This window comes from Pan troglodytes, chromosome 4 (genome assembly GCF_028858775.2).
Source record: "Pan troglodytes isolate AG18354 chromosome 4, NHGRI_mPanTro3-v2.0_pri, whole genome shotgun sequence".
Classification (NCBI taxonomy): domain Eukaryota; kingdom Metazoa; phylum Chordata; class Mammalia; order Primates; family Hominidae; genus Pan; species Pan troglodytes.
The window spans coordinates 167,223,157-167,242,432 of record NC_072402.2 but is presented as its reverse complement, the minus strand read 5'-3'; the positions used below and the strand labels follow the sequence as shown (position 1 = coordinate 167,242,432).

The window sequence follows — 19,276 nt, the reverse complement described above, 5'->3', positions numbered from 1 at the left end:
ACCTCCGCAGCTGTACCTTACCATGCTACTGGCGCTGTCCAATGTGCTGGATCCTTCCACCATGTCTTGGCCTGTGTGCTTCTTGAAGATTTCAGTTGATAATTTATTGGGCATAGGTAGGCTGTAAATATTGCCTTGGTTCATATTTTATCACTGCTTGATTGCTGTCTAGGCTCTTTATTTACCACACATTAGTTTGTTCATGGTCCTATTGATGGAGAAGGCTAGCCCTTTGGCCACTGAATCTATACCTTGCTAATACCCCATAGGGCCAGAGGTCTCCAGGAATAGGTGAAGGTGGAAGGAAGCAAGAATATGTTGAGGACAAGAGAGGCAGCCCCAAACTCAGGTGAACTGAGAGGTTGGAATGCCTCTAAGATTGATATTAAAGTAACTTTATTGTTCAAAAAAAGAGACAAATGAAAGTTATAGATTATTAATAAACCTACAGAAGTACCCACCCCACATCACTGTCTTTCCTCTTACTTTGCTTTAGTCTTTGTAATAGCACTTACCACCTTGCATAACAATGCATGTTTTTTGTTGTTGTTTGACTGCCTCCATTATAATGTAAGCCCTATTAGACCATGGGCTTAATTCTCTGTTCCATCTCCAGAACAGTGGCTGGCACATTGTAGGTGCTCAGTAATTATTTTAATTACTCTTTGAACAAATGGATGAACAATCGAATGAACTGAAGTTACTAAATGGGTATTTTCCAAAGTTTTTTTTTTCAAAATTGGTGCATGTAAGAATCTCCTAGAAAGGGCCTTTACAAGATGGAGCTATCTGGTATATATCTTTAAAGACTCATCTTTAGTGTCTGGAGGATTAAATTCCAGAATTGGATATTTAAGCTCTTTGAGTGATGCTGAGGCAAGTGGTCCTAGGAAAGTTGAAAAGTTGCCTTATGTGATTCATACCCCCACAAAGATGCATACCAGGAATACTTAGCAAAACAGTAGTCTCATTTTTTCTCCTTGACAACTTAGGGCATGTCAAAATAATACGTCGAATATAATCAAAATAAAAAATGATCAAATAGATAACTCAGTAACTCATTCTCATTTAAAATAGCTTTCTTCTGTTTTTTTCCCCACATCTTTTTACTATTCCCTTTTCGTAGATTTTTCTAAACAGATGCACATCTCACAAAGGCTGAAAATTCCTCTTAACCAGCTATTTCTTTCAAACTGAGAAAAATTTGGTAGCAGTCATTGAGAATGCAAAAAGAAATGTTTGGAATATTGTCAGACTCCCTTTTGCTGTTGGACTCTTTAATTTAAAGGGCATATAAGTCACCTGACCCGTACAACAAAAAATCCATTAAGCCTCTAAGGACACAATCAAATGATTCATTAAAAATATGAATGATTGGCTGGGTGCAGTGGCTCACGTGTGTAATCCCAGCACTTTGGGAAGTTGAGGTGGGTGGATCACCTGAGGTCAGGAGTTCGAGACCAGCCTGGCCAACATGGTGAAACCCCGTCTCTACTAAAAATACAAAAAAATTAGCCAGGCGTGGTGGTGCATGCCTGTAATCCCAGCTACTCAGGAGGCTGAGGCAGGAGAATCACTTGAACCCGGGAGGTGGAAGTTGCCGTGAGCCGAGACCGCACCATTGCACTCCAGCCTGGGCAACAAGAACCAAACTCCATCTCAATGTATATATGAATGATTAAAAAACACTTAGAAAATTTTAAACCTTTTTACATATTAAAGAAACGTGAATTAAAAGAGTAATGAGAATTCTCACTGCTGGTTTGGCAAAAATTAATGTCTAGAATGGGAAAACAGACCTTCCTTTACCCAAAAACAGTCAATTCCTACATGGCTTTGAACAAGCTTTCTAAAGAGCAGCTTGAAAATAATTGTCAAAATTTAAAGTGTGGATATCCTTTGGCCCAACAATTATATTTGAGGGACTGTATCCTTAGGACATTATTTGACAAGATGTATTTTCAAGGATATTAATGGATGGGCCATTTATCAAATCAAATATTTTAAGATAATTTGAATATCTACCAATTCAAGATTAATAAAATTAGTTGACATATTTCCATACAATAAAACTGGCTGACATTTATAGAGCACTATTATTTGCCTGTCACTCTACTAAGTGCATTACAAGGATTAACTAGCTTAATTTGCACAACAATCCTGTACATAGATAGTATTATTATCTCATCTTAAATATGACAAAATTGAACCACAAAGAAGTTATGCAGCTGATAAGTGGTCACGTTGGGGGTGACACCCAGATGGTCTGGGGTGATCTGTGTTCTTAACAATGATACTTCATAATGGGATATAACACAGCAACCATATGCAGAGGGAACGAGGATATATTCGGTAGATGAAAGCAGATTTCAGAAGAACTTAGCATAGTTACGGAAAGAACAGAGTGGAGAAAGGAAGAAAATATGCAGAACGCTTACAAAAAATGTTTTGAAGGGAATATACCAAATATGTAGGGAGTTACTTTTAGATGACTTTCACTTTCTTTTTATGATTCCCTACAATCAAAAATTCTTGTTAAATAAGCTTATATTTCTTTTACAATTAGAAAATGTATTTTTTTAAAATCAGCCAACTGCTAGCCTTAATGCATTTTGGCAAACATTGAGGCAGTCTTTCCTGTTTGACTCAATTGGTACTGGTTTTTCCTGCTAACATTCCCTATAAGCCAGTGCCTTCAAAAATCTTAGTTACTCAATAGTTTAATGTTGGCTCTATGTCCGTATTTTAGTCAAACCCTAGATAACTATCCTGGGAGGTGTAATGAAGGAGATGTGTAGGGATATGAAGATATAATACAGAAATTATTGTGGTAGACATGGTTGCTTGGCTGACCCAAAAACCATAGAAAAGACTGGGATTTCCACAATTCAGGCTGGAGAAGCAAAGTCATAGGCACTTTGGACCTAGAGTTGGTCATATGACACATGAAACCAAAGGAGTTGGCTGCTGCAGGAGCTTCTATAAAATACTTTTTTTTCCCCCATATAGAAAGATAAACCTGGATGGCACTCCTCCTGCCTCTACTAATCTTCCAGCTCTTCAGTCAGTCTTGAGGATATGATTTTTGCAGTTGTGGCAGCCAGTTTGTGAACTTGAGGTGACAAGATAAGGGAAAAATCAAGGGATAGGCAAGGGATATGCTGACCCTAACATTGTGATGCTGCTGAGCAAAAGCCAGCTAAAGTCTACCTCCAGGCTGCTTGTTATGAGAGAAAAATAAAGCCTTATTTGTTGAAGCCACTGTTTACTTTCTCATTAGTTGCAGCCATGCATATTCCCAATGGATACAGTGCTCAAAATGCTCAGATATTACTCTTTCTTGAATTCAAGCAAATGGTTTATATCTTCCCTTGCAAGGAAATATTGTTTGAATCATTTTTAGGAAATCTAAAAGACTAAAATTCAAATTTAGAGTTCATCTGTTTAACTTTTTTTGACATGCAAAAATTAGTATTTAGGGAGAATAAAGGATTGCCACAGGGTTATAAGACTAGTGGTTATTTTCTCAACAGCAAAATTTTGCATGAGGACACCTTCAGGTGGCTATTTGTGTTGTCTACAAGTCATAAGCCATAAGAGTTATGGTATATGATGTACAAGATGATAGATAAGAACATTCCACAGCATCTCAATAGATAAACTTACTGACAAGAAATATGTCTGCTCCTTACCCTGAGCATGGGAACTGCTGGCTGATGGATTCACAGAAGATATGAGTGTAAGAATGCTTGCCTGGGTGTTCTGGTAGCTGTTCTTCATCATAAGCACTTAAGGAGTCATTTCGTTGGATGATTTTGGTCACTGATAGAGGCTGAGATATGCAAGTCGATGGCAGTCAACAAAGCAATGACCTCATTATTTTTGTCTAAAAGGCCAGCTCAATCCCTGCTGGAACATCTTTTTGGGATTTCTATATCACTTATAGCTAATGGGTCTAGCTTTGCCACTTACATTTTTAAAATGTCATTTTAGAATGAAGCTTAAAAAGGAAGTGGGAGGTAGCTGAGGGTATAATATAGAACCCTATCCACCAGGTGTGTATTCTAATCACTTCATTTAAATGTGCATGAAGGAGCCACATCATAAAATGACCTGAAAAATTAGACCATAGAGCTATATCCTAAACACTGGTGATTCAGGTCTCAGCTCATAAGTTACCTTCATTGGCACATTCCCTGATCTCTCAATCTGATGCAGTCCCACAGTCGCTCTATGACATCACTCTATTTTAGTTTCTTCTTGGCTTTTACCACCATCTGGTGATTGTTTTATCGATTCTGTTCTTTGCTCATTGTCTCTCTCCCCTCTAGCACTTGAGAGGTAGCAGGACCCACTTTGTCTTGCTTGCTGTAGCATTCTGAGTGAAGATGTCAGGCCCCAGACTAGAAGTTCCATAAATGTTTGTGGAATGCACAAAAGATGATCATGATCTTCTCTGTGACAACTTTGGCTACTTAGGTGACTACGTTGTCTTTTAAGGGTGGGAGGGATGATAGATTACCTCTCTTCATTTTCATTGGTATGTCAGACAAGCACTTGTGCACATTAGTCCAAAGAGTTACAATATAAATATGTAAAAAAATGTGGGAGCGATTAGAATTGGCACATGCCTCAATCACAAATTCATATTTGCCCATGTGCATGTATGTGTGTGTGTTTATGTACATATACAGCTCAGGTTAATTTGTTTTTGCCTGAGTGGCCAGTGGTCTTGTTTACTGAGAAAAAGATATATATTTAAATTGTACCAGAATTTTATAGATATTTTCACATTTCACTGAGTAATATGTTATACAGATATTTTCACAACCTACAATTGATCCTGTGCTCTACGCATGCATATGTATTGGTCGGTGAGCCCAATATAAAATGCACTGGAAACAAGGCAAGCCTTAGCCTAGCTTAGGAAACCTGCAGCACGATTGATTGGAAGGAAACCTAGGCATATATGCAACCACTACATAACTAGAAGAAGAGCTTGACACTGAGCCCAAGAGAAAATAGCCCATAGAGAGCCCCAGAGCTCCCCACCCTACTCTCAGGATAGAAAGTCATGTGGGACGTGGTGTAGAAAGAGCCTTATTCCGCTCCAAAGAGCGGCTAAGCTGCCAGCAAACTAAACTTTAGGAGTAAGATAAAAACATTAATTACAGATGTCAAGATTAGAGTTTGCTTTTTCTGCAAATTCCATGGGGTCTCTAAGCAACTTGATCTTTGAATCCCTGGGGTACTAAAAATCTACAGAGAAGAGATTGTTATCTTAATGTTGCAAAATCCCCACCTTGAGTGCTGCCAAGTAAAAATCCAGCTTAATGACACAAAGTAGAAGGAATATTTCTTGTCTTTTCTTTCTTTAAAAGAGGACTGACATTCAAACACAATTTAAGCTGACAATTATAACTGTAAAATTCTTCCAAAATTCTATGAGTATACAAAGTGCCTTGCCTGAGCTTAAGGAAACAACTATGTAATCACTAAAATTGGATTTTGATTTTAGAAAGCCTTTCTACATACTGCTTTTAAAATGTATCAGTCAACTTAAAAATGTTTGTTACCCCGACAGAGAGGCACTTCCCAGAAGAAGAACTTGACTGCTGGAAGGCAAAAAGCTGAGCCCTCATTATTTGATATTCATAAATGTGAAGTCACCTTCTCTGTTCTCGCCCCAGTCCATTAATGCTGATCACAGGGGATCCCTGGGAAGAGAATACAGATTAAATTACCAGTGTTCAAAGTAGAGAATAAATTACTACTCTCCAAACAATATGTGTTTGCTAGAAAATATTGCTGTGAGTATAGACTCTCATGCCGCAGAAACACGGGTATATAAAAAATGTAACACTCCCTTTTTTTTTCTTAAGCACTGAACTTCATATCAATCCAGAGCCCCCATTCTGTGGAATAAATTTAGTGGAGTGGAATCAAATTAGTCAGTTGTGGGTGAGATCAGTCTTTCCAGATTAAACTCAGTAGTTTGAGCATTTTTTTCTCTCTACCCTTCTTCCTGGAATGGCAGGTAGCATCATGGCATCAGGGAGAGAAGCCCACTGTCAGCCATTCACTAATTCCTCTGCAGTTTGGGAAATGATGCAAAGCCTTGGGTGATGTGGTTGGCTGCCCTCAGCCCTCTTGGCCCTCAACATCCCATGCAGCCCTCTTTACCTTATTCCTCTGTGCAAGGTTGCTGCCTCCCAAGAATCCAGGTGAGAAGTGGGGTACAAATTCCCTCTGCCATCATTTTCCCAAACATACTCTGGCATGTACTTTTCCTTTTGCAACAAACACTAGCTCAAACACTATCTCCTTTGCTGAGAGTCCCCGACAAGCATCTCACTATTTAGTTTTTCTTTCTGATTCTCTTGTCTCCCATATAAAAAGTGTGTTTAGCTTTGAAAAACCTCAAAAAGTCTTACAACCTTCACAAAAGTTGTAAGACTAATATAATGAACATTTGTATACCTTTTATATAGATACAGCAATGGTTATGATTTTGTCTCATTTGCTTTGTTTCTCTCTATCCTCTCTCTCTCTTTTTTCCCTTTATCAATGGAGTTAGTTACCTACATCATGACATTTCACCCTGAAATACTTCATCATTTGTCTCCATAGAATAAAGCATTTTTCTACCTTATCAAATTTGGGGATTTAGTATCGATGCAATGCTATTACCAATATACATACATATACAACAATTTTCACTTGTCCTAGCAATGCCCTTCTTAGAATGTTTTCTTTCTCATCTAGGATCCTATCTGAAATCATTGACTGCATTCTGTCATCATGGATCTTCACTCTTCTTTAATTGAGAATATCAGCTCCAAGAATGATCTTGTCAGAGTGCAGCAATGGGTGGGGAGGTGAAAGTTGGGAGGGAGAAACTAATTTTATTCTTTAGGTCTGTCTAGTCCTTGGTTTTTAAAGTTTAGAATCCAAGAGATTAATTCTTTTGTCATTATTTGCATTTTTGCATTTAGATGCCTAAACTGTGAGCAGTGAGTACCAGCTAAGGAAGACTGAAGGGGGAATAAAGCATGCTAGTTAATATTAATATTACACTTCCAATTATTGTCCTGCCCAATGGATTTGTATCTTTCATTGAAGTGGATTCTTGTACTGTGAGAGTTTTTGACAGTCCCCCTGTGTCATCTTGTTCTGCCTTACAGAACTCAGTTTCTGGAGGACAATGTTCTTCCCTCTCATCTTGGTCTCTCTCTCCTCTGATTCCCTCCGTACAGGAGTATTATTGCAATTGATGCCAGAGAGCAAATTCTTTTAGCTGGCTTTTGGAAGGACTTTTTGGACATGCCCTAAATTTTGAAGGACAATTATGTGAATCAAGTATGAAATCAGTGATATTGTGGAGGAAAATTTGAAGGACCCTGGTAATGAAGTGAATTGCTTTCACACAGGCCTAATTTAGCTAAAAGCCTCAGTAGCAGCCTCAAATTAAATATTGCAAGTTAAGAGTGTCTTTGTTTTTTGATAGTCTCTGAAAATGTTTTTTGGAGAATGAGCTCAATTTATTAATTACAGCTGATAACTTATGAACTTTAAATCAGTCACAGGCTTCCAGCTTAACAACGTCACTACTTATGAGATGCTTGTATTATAAAGCCAACAACTTTATGACAATGAAATAAAAGCCCTTTGTGCTAAACAGTATTTTATTTGACATCAGGGAGATATTGTGTAAATATTCACCGGTGGAAACACAGAACAGTAATTATTCTTTTTCAAATAATAGCATAAACAGTTGAGCTTGGATTCTGGGATTTACTCAATAACTCTCAGAGCATGATTTGCTGCGGCTGAGATGTAGAGAAAAAAGGAAAAGAATAGCAAAGAAAAAAGAAAAGAAAAGAGACCCTTTGAAAGACAAGTCACAGACTGGGAAAAATATTATCTATATGTCTATATGGCAAAGGACTTATATCGAGAATATACAAAGAACTCTTACAGTTCAGTAAGAAGGCTAATGACTCAATTAAAAAATGGGCAAAAGGTGTAAACACTTTGGCTAGTAAGTACACAAAAAAGTGCTTAGTAACATTAGTCATCAGGGAAATGTAAACTACAGTGAGATATCACTTCACACCCACTAAAGTTAAAAAGGGTATGATATCAAGTGTTAGCAACCCAAATGTCCATCAACATGTGAATGAAGAAACAATTTTTATCATGTTCATGCAATGAGTTCCTAGTCTGCAATACAATAAGCAGGGATGAGGCAACAGCATGCATGGATAAGCCTCAAAATAGTTATGCTGAGTGAAAAAGTTAGGTAAAAATGAGTCCATATTGTATTATTCCTTTCATATAAGATTCTAGAAAATGCAATATCATCTATGGCAACAGAAAGCATACCAGTGGGTGCCTGTGAATGGGGATGGAGAGGAGGCAGGGCGATGGGGGATGGATTACACAGGAACATGAAGAAACTCTTGAGGGGATAATGCATGTGTTCAGCATCTTGATTGTGGTGATGGTTTCATGAGTGTATAGATATGTCAAAACTCATAAAATTGTACACATTATGTATACATACTTGTGCACATAAATATATATAATTTATTATATGTCAATTATACCTCAATAAAGCCATTAAAACAAGAAAAGCATAGGTTGGGAGAAAATATTTGCAATACATAAAACTGATAAAGGACTAATATCCATTATATTAAAGATGAAAAAAAGTTGCTGCAAATCAATAAGGAGAAGAGGCAACTCAATAGGAAAATGGACAAATTTCTCTAATGGAATATATATCTGAACACAGACAGTAACATGAAAGTAAAAAGGCAGGAGAAAGGTAAATAGAGTTAAAATGCTTGCACATCTTTGAGTTTCTTGGGAAGTGGCCAAGATACTCATTTATATTAGACTTGGATACATAAAGAATGAATATTGTGATTTCCAGGAAAACCACTTTAAGGTAAGAATGTATGACTAATGAGACAATAGAGAAAGAAAATTTAATAATAAAAATATTTAATCTAAGAAAGATATAAAAAGAGAAAAGAGAAAATAGAATGGGTGAGAGATTTTAAGACCGTTGACTTAAATTTACAATAAATTATTATTCATTTATAAAACTAGGACATATGTATATTGCTTAGTTTGTTGTGTTTGTGTACAAATTTTTTATACTTTTAAACTATTGCAAAATTAAAAAAAGTAGACAAAAAAAGACAAATTACTCACAAAGAAACTAAAAACAACACTGACTTCTAAACATAAATGATGGAAGTCAGAAGACAATGGAACTATGTCCGGAAAACATGGAAAGAGAATAACAGTCAATTTATAATAGAGTGTCAAACAAAATTTTATATGAAGACAAAATTAAGACTTTTTATACAAATAAATACTAAAAGAATTTTTGAGCAACAGACTCACTGTAAAAAACATAATAAATTACTCAAGGGGAAGAAAAATGATCCCAGATTGTAGCACAGAGATGAAGGAAGTAGTGAAGAGCAATAGGATAGGAAATGTGTGTGTGTGTGTGTGTGTGTGTGTGTGTGTGTATAGATCTTTTAGAATAAGTTGCACATGAATTCATTGTAGAAGTTTGGGTTTGCAGTTTGGGTTTCCTGGGATGCCAGCTCTGAGGACTCTGAGACAGTGTGTTGTATAGGATGTGTATTAAAGGGTTCCCTTGGGATAAAAACCTGTGAAAGTGAGGGGAAAGAAGAAAGAGTAGGCACAGAGATTATCTTAAACACACTATTTTGTCATTGTTGAAAGTGTAAATCAAAAAATTTTAAGGGTAGGGATTCTATCTTAAAGGTGGGGAAAGAGTCTTTGTTTTCATGTCCCTTGACTTACAGTTACAGGGTTATTTAAGGAAGCAAAAATCATAGAGAATTAAAATATCCAATAAAATATTTGTTAACAAGCTGACCATTTATAAAATTTGTTCTCACTCAGAAACACATTCTATGCTAATTAGCTTGCCAACAACTCTGCCAATCTTTTATAATAGAGAGCTTCTCTAAACATTTAACCAAATAATATAAATACTTAAAAAATGCAAGCATATTAGCTTTCTATTGCTGCATAAGACATCACCACAAACTTAGTGGCTTAAAACAACACACATTTATTCTCTCACAATTTCCATGGGGCAGGAGCCCTGGCACGGATTAGCTGGGTCCTCTGCTCAGGGTTTCATGAATCTCGTGAGTCTGAAATTACAGTGTTAGCTGGGACTCTGATCTCATTTGAGATTTGCAGTTGTCTTTCAAACATACTAGTTGTTGGCAGGATTCAGTTCCTTGTGATTATAGGAATCAAGTCCCCATTTCCTTGCTGGTTGTCAACAGGGATCATTTTCAGCTCCTAGAGGCTACCCTCTTGTCTTTGCACATGACCATCTCCATGGGCAGTTGTCTTAGTCCATTTTTGCATTGCTATAAAGCAATATCTGAGACTGGGTAATTTATAAAGAAAAGAGATTTATTTGGCTCACAGTTTTGCAGGCTGTACTTGTATGGAACCAGCATCTGCTTGGGTTCTGGTGAGACCTCAGGAAGCCTTACTCATGCTGCAAGATGAAGGGGAGCAGGCATGTCACATGGCGAGAGAGGGAGCAAGAGAGAAGGAGGAAGAGGTGGCAGGCTCTTTTTAACAATCAGATCTTGGGGTAATGAATAGAGTAAGAACTCATTACTGGGAGAATGGCATCAAGCAATTCATGGGGTATCTGTCTCCATGACCAAAACACGTCCCATTAGGTCCAGCCTTCAACACTGGAGATCAAATTTCAGCATGAGATTTGGAGAGGACAAATACCCAAACTGTATCAGCAGTTCACACATGGCAGATTGCTTCTCCAAGGCCAACAAGAGGAGCTCACACCAGTTGGCTACAACAGAGACTTACAAAAAGAATAACATATTACAGGTGTGACTATCCTGTCATGTGTACAGTCCCCACTCTCACTCATGAGGAGGAAATTATACAGTTCATGTACACCAGGGGGCAGGAATCTTGGGAGCTGTCTTAGAATTCTACTTACTGCAGCAAAATTTAATGACATCAATGAAAATGATGTTTAGAGAACTACTTGATTTCTACTCAGATCTATTGATCAGAGGGTAGGCCAGCTAACAAATGAAAAAAAACACAGTAATTATAATGTTTCAAAAGGGAATGATTTGGCTATCAAATGATTAAGAGATGCCCTTGGGAAAAAATTGTTAAATGCCCTATTTTTACAAAACACTCAGATAAACTGTCTTGAAATGAAGGCTGTTGTATTCACTTCCATTCAATTTATTAGACAAATTTTGTTTCTCTAAATACAATTAAAAGCTGATTCTTTTTTGTCTTAATAATTCTAAGGCAATTATAACTTAAATTTTGTAAATTATAAAATAAAAACAGAAGTAACTTCATTTTTAAAAAAATTCATTTTCTAAAATAAAACCCCAATCACTTTTCCACCCCCTCTCATTTATTAGGAAATTTTGGTCCCTTTTTATACCACGTCATGTGGCCTTTATCTGGGAACAATTTCCGTTGGGTAATGAATGCCTACAGTTGATAAATGCATGATTTGGGGGGAGATGATTCGGTGTGTCATATTCAGGAACTTTTTTGCCAGCTAGTGGTTAGCTGTCATTCAAAGCTGCCACCCAGTTAAGAGGACTAAAATACCATTTTTAATATCTATAGGTATCAGCTCAGCTAGTAGATTAAGCATGAAACTATTCATTGAACCATAGTTTTAGTTTTTCCCAGGGATAATATTCAAAGTTATTTACAAACAGTAAGGCATGGATTAATCAAAATGGATGTCTTCCATAGCCAACCAGTAGGGGCATTCTGGGGCATTTCAAGCAAATATCATCTAGTTTTGGTTATTGCATTTCACACTGGACTAATGTCCTACTGCATTCATAACCCCAGCTAATTTTACAAATTATTATGCTGATACCACACTAGCTAAAGAAAGAGGGTAAATTTCCTGTCAAACCATTTAAGAGTCCAAATCTCAGTACTCAAGTACTTTAAAAGACTCATAGAAACTCTTCTCCTGCCCCTAAACAATCTCCTTTTCTCAGAATGACATCCCCAAAGGGAAGACTGAATAAGGAGGGAGAGAGACTTGTTCAGTCTGCATTCTGGGAGACGGTACATGGGATACCTCAGACTTAAACTCCAGATGTTAAAAATAAATTGTTATTATTACTATTTTTGTCTTGTAAAAAGAGGTGAGGAGAGAAAGAAGTCTATGCTATATGGTCAGAGCAAAAGCTTTGTGCAATACTGGCTGCTAAGAAGCAGGTGCTTTGACTTAGGTGACATTTTCAGTGTAAGGTTAGATCAGTGCCAAGCCTAAGGGTTGTGCATATCATGGCCCTGAAGGTGGGTGCCTGTTAAAGTTTTTCATACTCAGCACCTCATCTGACTCATTGTAATCCTGTCCTTGTGTTAGACCCTTGACCTTAATAAACAGAGAATTCCTACATCTCCTTTCCTTGGAAACAGATTTTTGAAACACTGCAAACATTCACGTGTTCAGACTTCTTTTCACTGTTCTTGTTGATCCTTTACTTATCTACTGATTTTCAAAAATACGTATATTTAAAAGTGTATATATATATATATATATGAATGAGTTGTGTTACAAACATATATAGATATATGTTTGTAGATATTTGTATCTGTAGACATATGTTTTACAAACATATAGATGTAGGTTTGTAAAACAACTCCCCAAATGTAGAAATACAGAGAGGAAGAAAGTGAAGATCTCCTTTCAGGTCTTCTGGTCATCAGATTACTCATTGTCTTCTCTAGAGATGATTGTTGCTATTGCCTGGTGCTTCCACACTCTCTTCTATGCATTTGTACACATACAGATGAACATGTGCCTACATGAACTCAAAAAATTAAGAGGATCATCCTTTATGTATTGTTTTGCAGCATTTTATTACCTCACAGTATACTTTAGAAAGTTTTCCATGGGAGGAGCTGTAGTTGGATCCTAGTCTTTTTTTTTCCCCTTCAACTTTTATTTTAAGTTCTGGGATACGTGTGTAGGATATGCAGGTTTGTTATATAGATAAATGTGTGCCATGGTGGTTTGCTGCACAGATCAACCCATCACCTAGGTATTAAGCCCAGCATCCCTTAGCTGTTCTTCCTAATGCTCTCCTTCCCCTTACCCCACCCTCAATAGGCCCCAATGTGTTGTTCCCGCCCATGTTCCTGTCCATGTGTTCTCATCGTTTAGCCCCTGCTTATAAGTGAGAACATGTGGTGTTTGGTTAGTTTGCTGAGGATAACGGCTTTCAGCTCCATCCATGTCCCTGCAAAGGACATGATCTCATTCCTTTTTATGGCTGCATAGTATTCCATGGTGTATATGTGCCATATTTTCTTTATCCAATCTATCATTGATGGACATTTGGGTTGATCCCATGTCTTTGCTATTGTGAATAGTGCTGTAAGGAACATAAGCATGCATGTATCTTTATAATAGCATGGTTTATATTCCTTTAGCTATATATACCTCGTAATGGGATTGCTGGGTCAAATGATATTTCTGCCTCTAGATCTTTGAGGAATAGCCACACTGTCTTCTACAATGGTTGAACCAACAATGTAAAAGCATTCCTTTTTTTCCACAACCTCACCAGCATCTGTTGTTTTTTGACTTTTTAATGATAGCCATTCTGACTGGCATGAAATGGTATCTCATTGTGGTTTTCATTTACATTTCTCTAATGATCAGTGATGTTGAGCTTTTTTTCATACGTTTGTTGGCTGCATATGTCGTCTTTTGAGAAGTGTCTTTTCATGTCCTTTGCCCACTTTTTAATGAGGTTGTTTTTTTCTTGTAAATTTAAGTTCCCTGTAGACTCTGAATATTAAACCTTTGTCAGATGAATAGATTGCAAAATTTTTCTCTCATTCTGCAGGTTGTCTGTTCACCCTGATGATAGTTTCTTTTGCTGTGCAGAAGCTCTTTAGTTTAATTAGATCCCATTTGTCAATTTTTCCTTTTGTTGCAATTGCTTTTGGTGTTTTCATCATGAAATCCTTGCCCATGCCTATGTCCTGAATGGTATTGACTAGATTTTCTTCTACGGTTTTTATAGTTTTGGATTTTACATTCAAGTCTTTAATCCATCTTGAGTTAATTTTTGTATAAGGTGTAAGGAAGGGGTCCAGTTTCAGTTTTCTGCATATGGCTAGCCAGTTCTCCCGGCACCATTTATTAAATAGGGAATCCTTTCCCCATTGCTTGTTTTTGTCAGGTTTGTCGAAGATCAGATGGTTGTACATGTGCAGTCTTATTTCTGAGTTATCTATTCTGTTCCATTGGACTATGTGTCTGTTTTTGTACTAGTACCATGCTCTTTTGGTTACTGTAGCCTCTTAGTATAGTTTGAAGTCAGGTAGTGTAATGCCTTCAGCTTTGTTCTTTTTGCTTAGGATTGTCTTGGCTATGCAGGCTGTTTTTTTGGTTCCATATGAAATTTAAAATAGTTTCTTCCAATTCTGTGAAGAAAGTCAATGGTAGCTTGATGGGGATAGCATTGAATCTATAAATTACGTTGGGCAGTATGGCCATTTTCATGATATTGATTCTATCCACGTGCATGGAATATTTTTCCATTTGTTTGTGTCCTCTCTGATTTCCTTGAGCAGTGGTTTGTAGTTTTCCTTGAAGAGGTCCTTCACTTCCCTTGTAAAAATATGGAATGCTTCATGAATTTGCATGTCATCCTTGTGCAGGGACCATGCTAGTCTTCTCTGTATTGTTTCCGTTTTAATATATGTGCTGCCAAAGCGAGCACCCCTAGTCTTTTTAAATGCTACATGATAGTAGGTTCAAAATAGCAACCATGCTAACATGAATTGTGTACCTGTTATGTCAGGCAGTGTTCTGGCTCTTTAAGAGTGGTACCTCATTTAATTTTCACAGCAAAACTCTACAAAGAAGAAAATCTTATCATCTTCTTTTTACATTTGAGGTAAACAGAATCACTGAGAAGCTAAGCAATTTGACCAAGGTCACACAGCTAGTAAGCAGTGGAACTGAGCTATGAACCCAAGCAGGCGAATTCTGGAGGCTTCGTTCCACTTTGCTCCTAATATAAACATACCATAATTTATTTAATATTCCCTTGTTCTTGGATACTTAAGTTACTCCAATTTGATTATTATAAATAATGTTGCACTGGAAATATTTGTTTATGGCAAGTGTCCATGTGCAAATATTTCTGTAGGATAGAGCCCTAAAAATGCATTCTCTGGGTCAAAAGACATGCGCATTGCAAAGTGTTATCATTCAGGTAAGAGGAGGCCTATTGCATTAGGTTAATTATTTACCTTGACCATGACCGAATTCAGAGCATGGTATAACAGGTATGTCTTCAGGACTTGAGAAATGCCTGAGCCCTCAAACCCAGTTTATCTTTTATACCGTGATCTCATTCTTTGTTTCCCAGACTCTCCAATACTCCTCCCCTGATTTGTCTCTGAGAAGGAGTTTGCTAGTCCAGATGTTGCTATGACCCAAATTACTGTTTATTTCGTTTGTATTTGACTTGTCTTATAATGGTGCAATTAGCATGCCTAGGAAGTCCTTTTGCCCAGGGGATTGGGAGTAGGGACCAGAGTTCTCTCTCACTGGGACCTCCTCAGGTTTTGTTGGTTGAATCCTAATAGTGCTGTTGGTTATGCTTTTTCTTGTGGTCACAAGAACATGAACACATCTTCTCTGTCTTATTTTGTTTATTCAAAGATGTCATCAACTTATACTTTTTTTCCTAAAATTTTAAACTTTACTCATTTTGCTTTTACTAATCTTACTACGTTTTTCCCTTCCACTGCAACATATTCACTTTTTGAGCAATATTGAAACTCAACATAGATGTCATTTGTTCAAGGTCACACATATCTATATTAAGTGCCTCATTTAGATGGGTGCCTTAACTGGGTACAGACAGCTAAAATATCTGAACAGTGAAGTATTTTTATCTTGATTTGCTGTAAATGCAAGCAGAAATTCATATCTGGGTGCCTTAGGCATGGAGTGAAAAGGGGATATGTAACCGAGAGTATGAAATCATATTTAATATGAACACTTCTCTTTCTTGGGAACCACATGAGAGTCCTCACCTGGATATACAAAGGGACCATTTTTATGAGACCCTGACTCCATGATAATTTTCAGAGAAGACAGAATTTGAGCTTGTAGGTAGAATTGTATTCTGCTTTCCTAGAAAATATTCTTTCTATTTATACCTCAATAACAATCTATGCTTTACTGGATCTTTAATAAATATTTGATACTGCATTTTGTTCTTTGTCCCTTAGGCAAACTGATATAGAATGTCTAAATCAGGTGTTTAAGAGAAATTCAGTTACAAGCCTCCTTTCATTTTTACATCCACCCTACAACTTAGTCAAATACATTTTTTCCTGTATTTTAACTCTCCATTGCCTATTTAACTAATGACCTTTCTCACCCTCCACAAAGATGGAAATTAATTCAAAAGTCTTATCACTGAGTTAAAGTCAATTTCTGCAATATAACTTTGACCTCTTTATAGATTCTTGTGAGTCTCCCCCATGAAAATCTTCCCTGCTCATGAGACAAGGGGGTTATGAGGACAAGTCTTCTCACCCGAAGGGGGCTCTGCCAGTGAGCAGTGAGTGCAGTAAAGTGAGTTGCAGTCAGATGTGAACCAGCAGTGGAGATGTTGAGGGGTCTCCCGAAAATAGTATCTTCTGTTATCACCAAGTCTGCCATCACACAGAATAAGCCACTCAAGCATTTCGAGTTCTGGAGCATTTCCCAGATATATTCCATCTCTTCTGCTCTCCTTTTTGGTAGGAAATGCACAAGGTTAAGTAAACAAAGCACAAAGGCAGGCTGCCCGTGGACAATAAACTAGAGGGGGTAAGTGAAAGTTCTTGCATTTGTTGATTAGATTTGAGACACATAATCTGTTTTCTATTAAAATATGATGTCCTAGCAAAAGCATTTCTGGGGAAAAAACACTAGACAAAATACTAACAAAGATGTATCTATTTTAGTTGAAATGTCTACCTTATACTCTCTTGGCCAACCAGCTGTCGTTAGATTGATTAATTGGAAAAGGTGAAATATGTATATCATCTAGTTTCTATTTAAGTTTCCAACATTTCCCTCTTTACTGATAATTAAAACATCATTTGAGTCTGTACTTTGAACTTATTTACACCTGATTGCTGAGACCTCCTATTTTCCACAGTAATAAGTACCTTGATAAAAGCTAAGTTCACTATCCTCCTCCTGCTCGTTGTCATATGACAGCACATTCTCACTGAGGAAAAGAATGTTTTGATGTTGTAAGCATCTCTGAATTTTCATAGCTCTGCCTTGCAGTTTCCATATGTTCTAAAAATGCATGGAAATTTCCATAGGAGACACTAAACCTGCCCATCACTTTGGTGTAACGGGCAAGTAGACTTTGTGGAAACTGTTTCCTTACAGAATTCATAGTTAGAAAAATATATCTCACTTCCCTGTGGGATTTGATTAAGTGGAAGGAAGGTACAACACATCTCTTACCACTATTGACATCATGAGGTAAATTAATTATATTCATGAGTCACTCTTAGTACAATCTAGCCAAATCACAGAGATGTCTGAATAGTTCTAACTATAGCCACCATGAGGTTTCATTTGAAGTCACTGCTGCATATTTACAAATAAATACATTTTTGCTGGGTTACCTCTGGAAAATATTATTAAATGGGGAAGGAGCTTGTCTGAGATGAATTCCTTTGAGCAGGAGAACATATTGAAACTACTGTGAATTCTGAATTGGTAGTATTTTTTAGGCTAAGGTCCATCTAAACAGAGATTCCTAGTTCATTTAAGTGTGAGATGTTATGATGAAGTTATTGGTTTCTTCGACTATTCTATTGAAAGAAAGGGGAGAATTTAAAACATACATGGAATTGCTTTATTTTTTGAGACTGTGTCTATACTAGAATGAGATTGACTTCATGAGCTCCATATAAAAATCACCTTCAGCTTCCTGCTATTGAATGCAGCACCATCCTGAACTTGAGACAGCACCATCCTGAACTTGAGACAGCACCATCCTGAACTTGAGACACGGCAACTTATTGCTGCCATGACATTTTGCTGATCCCAGGCTCCCTTGCCCCAGCTGCTGACTAGGAATCCTCCTGGAGTAGCCTGATCCTGTGGGACCATGAGTGAAGAGCCCACCTAATGCTAAGGATCGTTTCTGCCTGGAATGCTAGACAGACAGACTCTACGACCAGACTGGGAACCTTTAGATATTAGTTCAAGCTTGGATCTAGGCTGACTTTCCCACATTCTTTTAGGCTTCCAATATTGGTAGCCTAAAGTAATGAGCCTCTAGTCTTGGAAGCCAGGTCTAGAGTCAGTTAATTCTCTGAGTCCTGGTCCTATCTATCCCCACTTTCCTTTTCTATCTACCAGCCTATGACATTGGCAGACATCACTGGAATTATAACAGATATGTGCTCAGAAAAGGAAAAAAGACAAATGAACTTGAACATGAGATCTCAAACAACTAGATAGGCAAATCTATTTTAATCTCCCAAAGTAAATCTAATGAACTATTGTCTAAGTATCATCTTCTGTTAAGAGTTTTATGTATTGTCCTCCTTTCTATTTGAAAGGATAATGGAGAGCTGGTTAGATTTCCAGATGTATTACAATGAGTGGTTAAGTTATAAGCCACTGGATGTCACTCTTAGGCTATGCAAGTGTAGCTAGCTGCAGTGGAGATTTTCCAGAGTAAACTGAAGGTAGAGAGTTACAGGAGATAGCCAGGGATAGAAACCAATTGAACTGTTTGGATAGGTACATTTGAAATGTCAGTGAATTACAGCAAAGTTTACCCTTAGGTTCCTATATATTTTCTCTAGACTCATTTCTCAATGGCAGTTAAACAGGACTAATAATCAGAGAAAAATCCCCTTAGCACCAAAAAGCCAAAAAGGCATTCATTTATCCATTCAATACCTCCATTAATCACATGCTATAAGCAGGGTATTGGGCTAATGAACTATGGGATTACAAGAAAAAGTGAATTCATAGCATGCATACATTTAACTTACTGGAATTCAACTATGGCAAAAAAAAATGAAAGAAAAATAATATAAATATTTTAGGAAATTCTGCCTGTTATTTCACTCAATGAATTTGTGCCTCGGAGTAATTGTACCTACTGTTTGTCTCTCAGCC

At 37.2% G+C, this 19,276-nt stretch overlaps 1 non-coding gene across 1 annotated transcript; it reads right to left on the bottom strand.

Annotated features, from left to right (window-relative positions):
* Window positions 1–14,727: 14,727 nt before the first annotated feature.
* Window positions 14,728–14,834, bottom strand: LOC112209406 (U6 spliceosomal RNA). Its single transcript, XR_002944134.1, has one exon. It is a non-coding gene; the product is annotated as a U6 spliceosomal RNA (small nuclear RNA).
* Window positions 14,835–19,276: the final 4,442 nt, after the last annotated feature.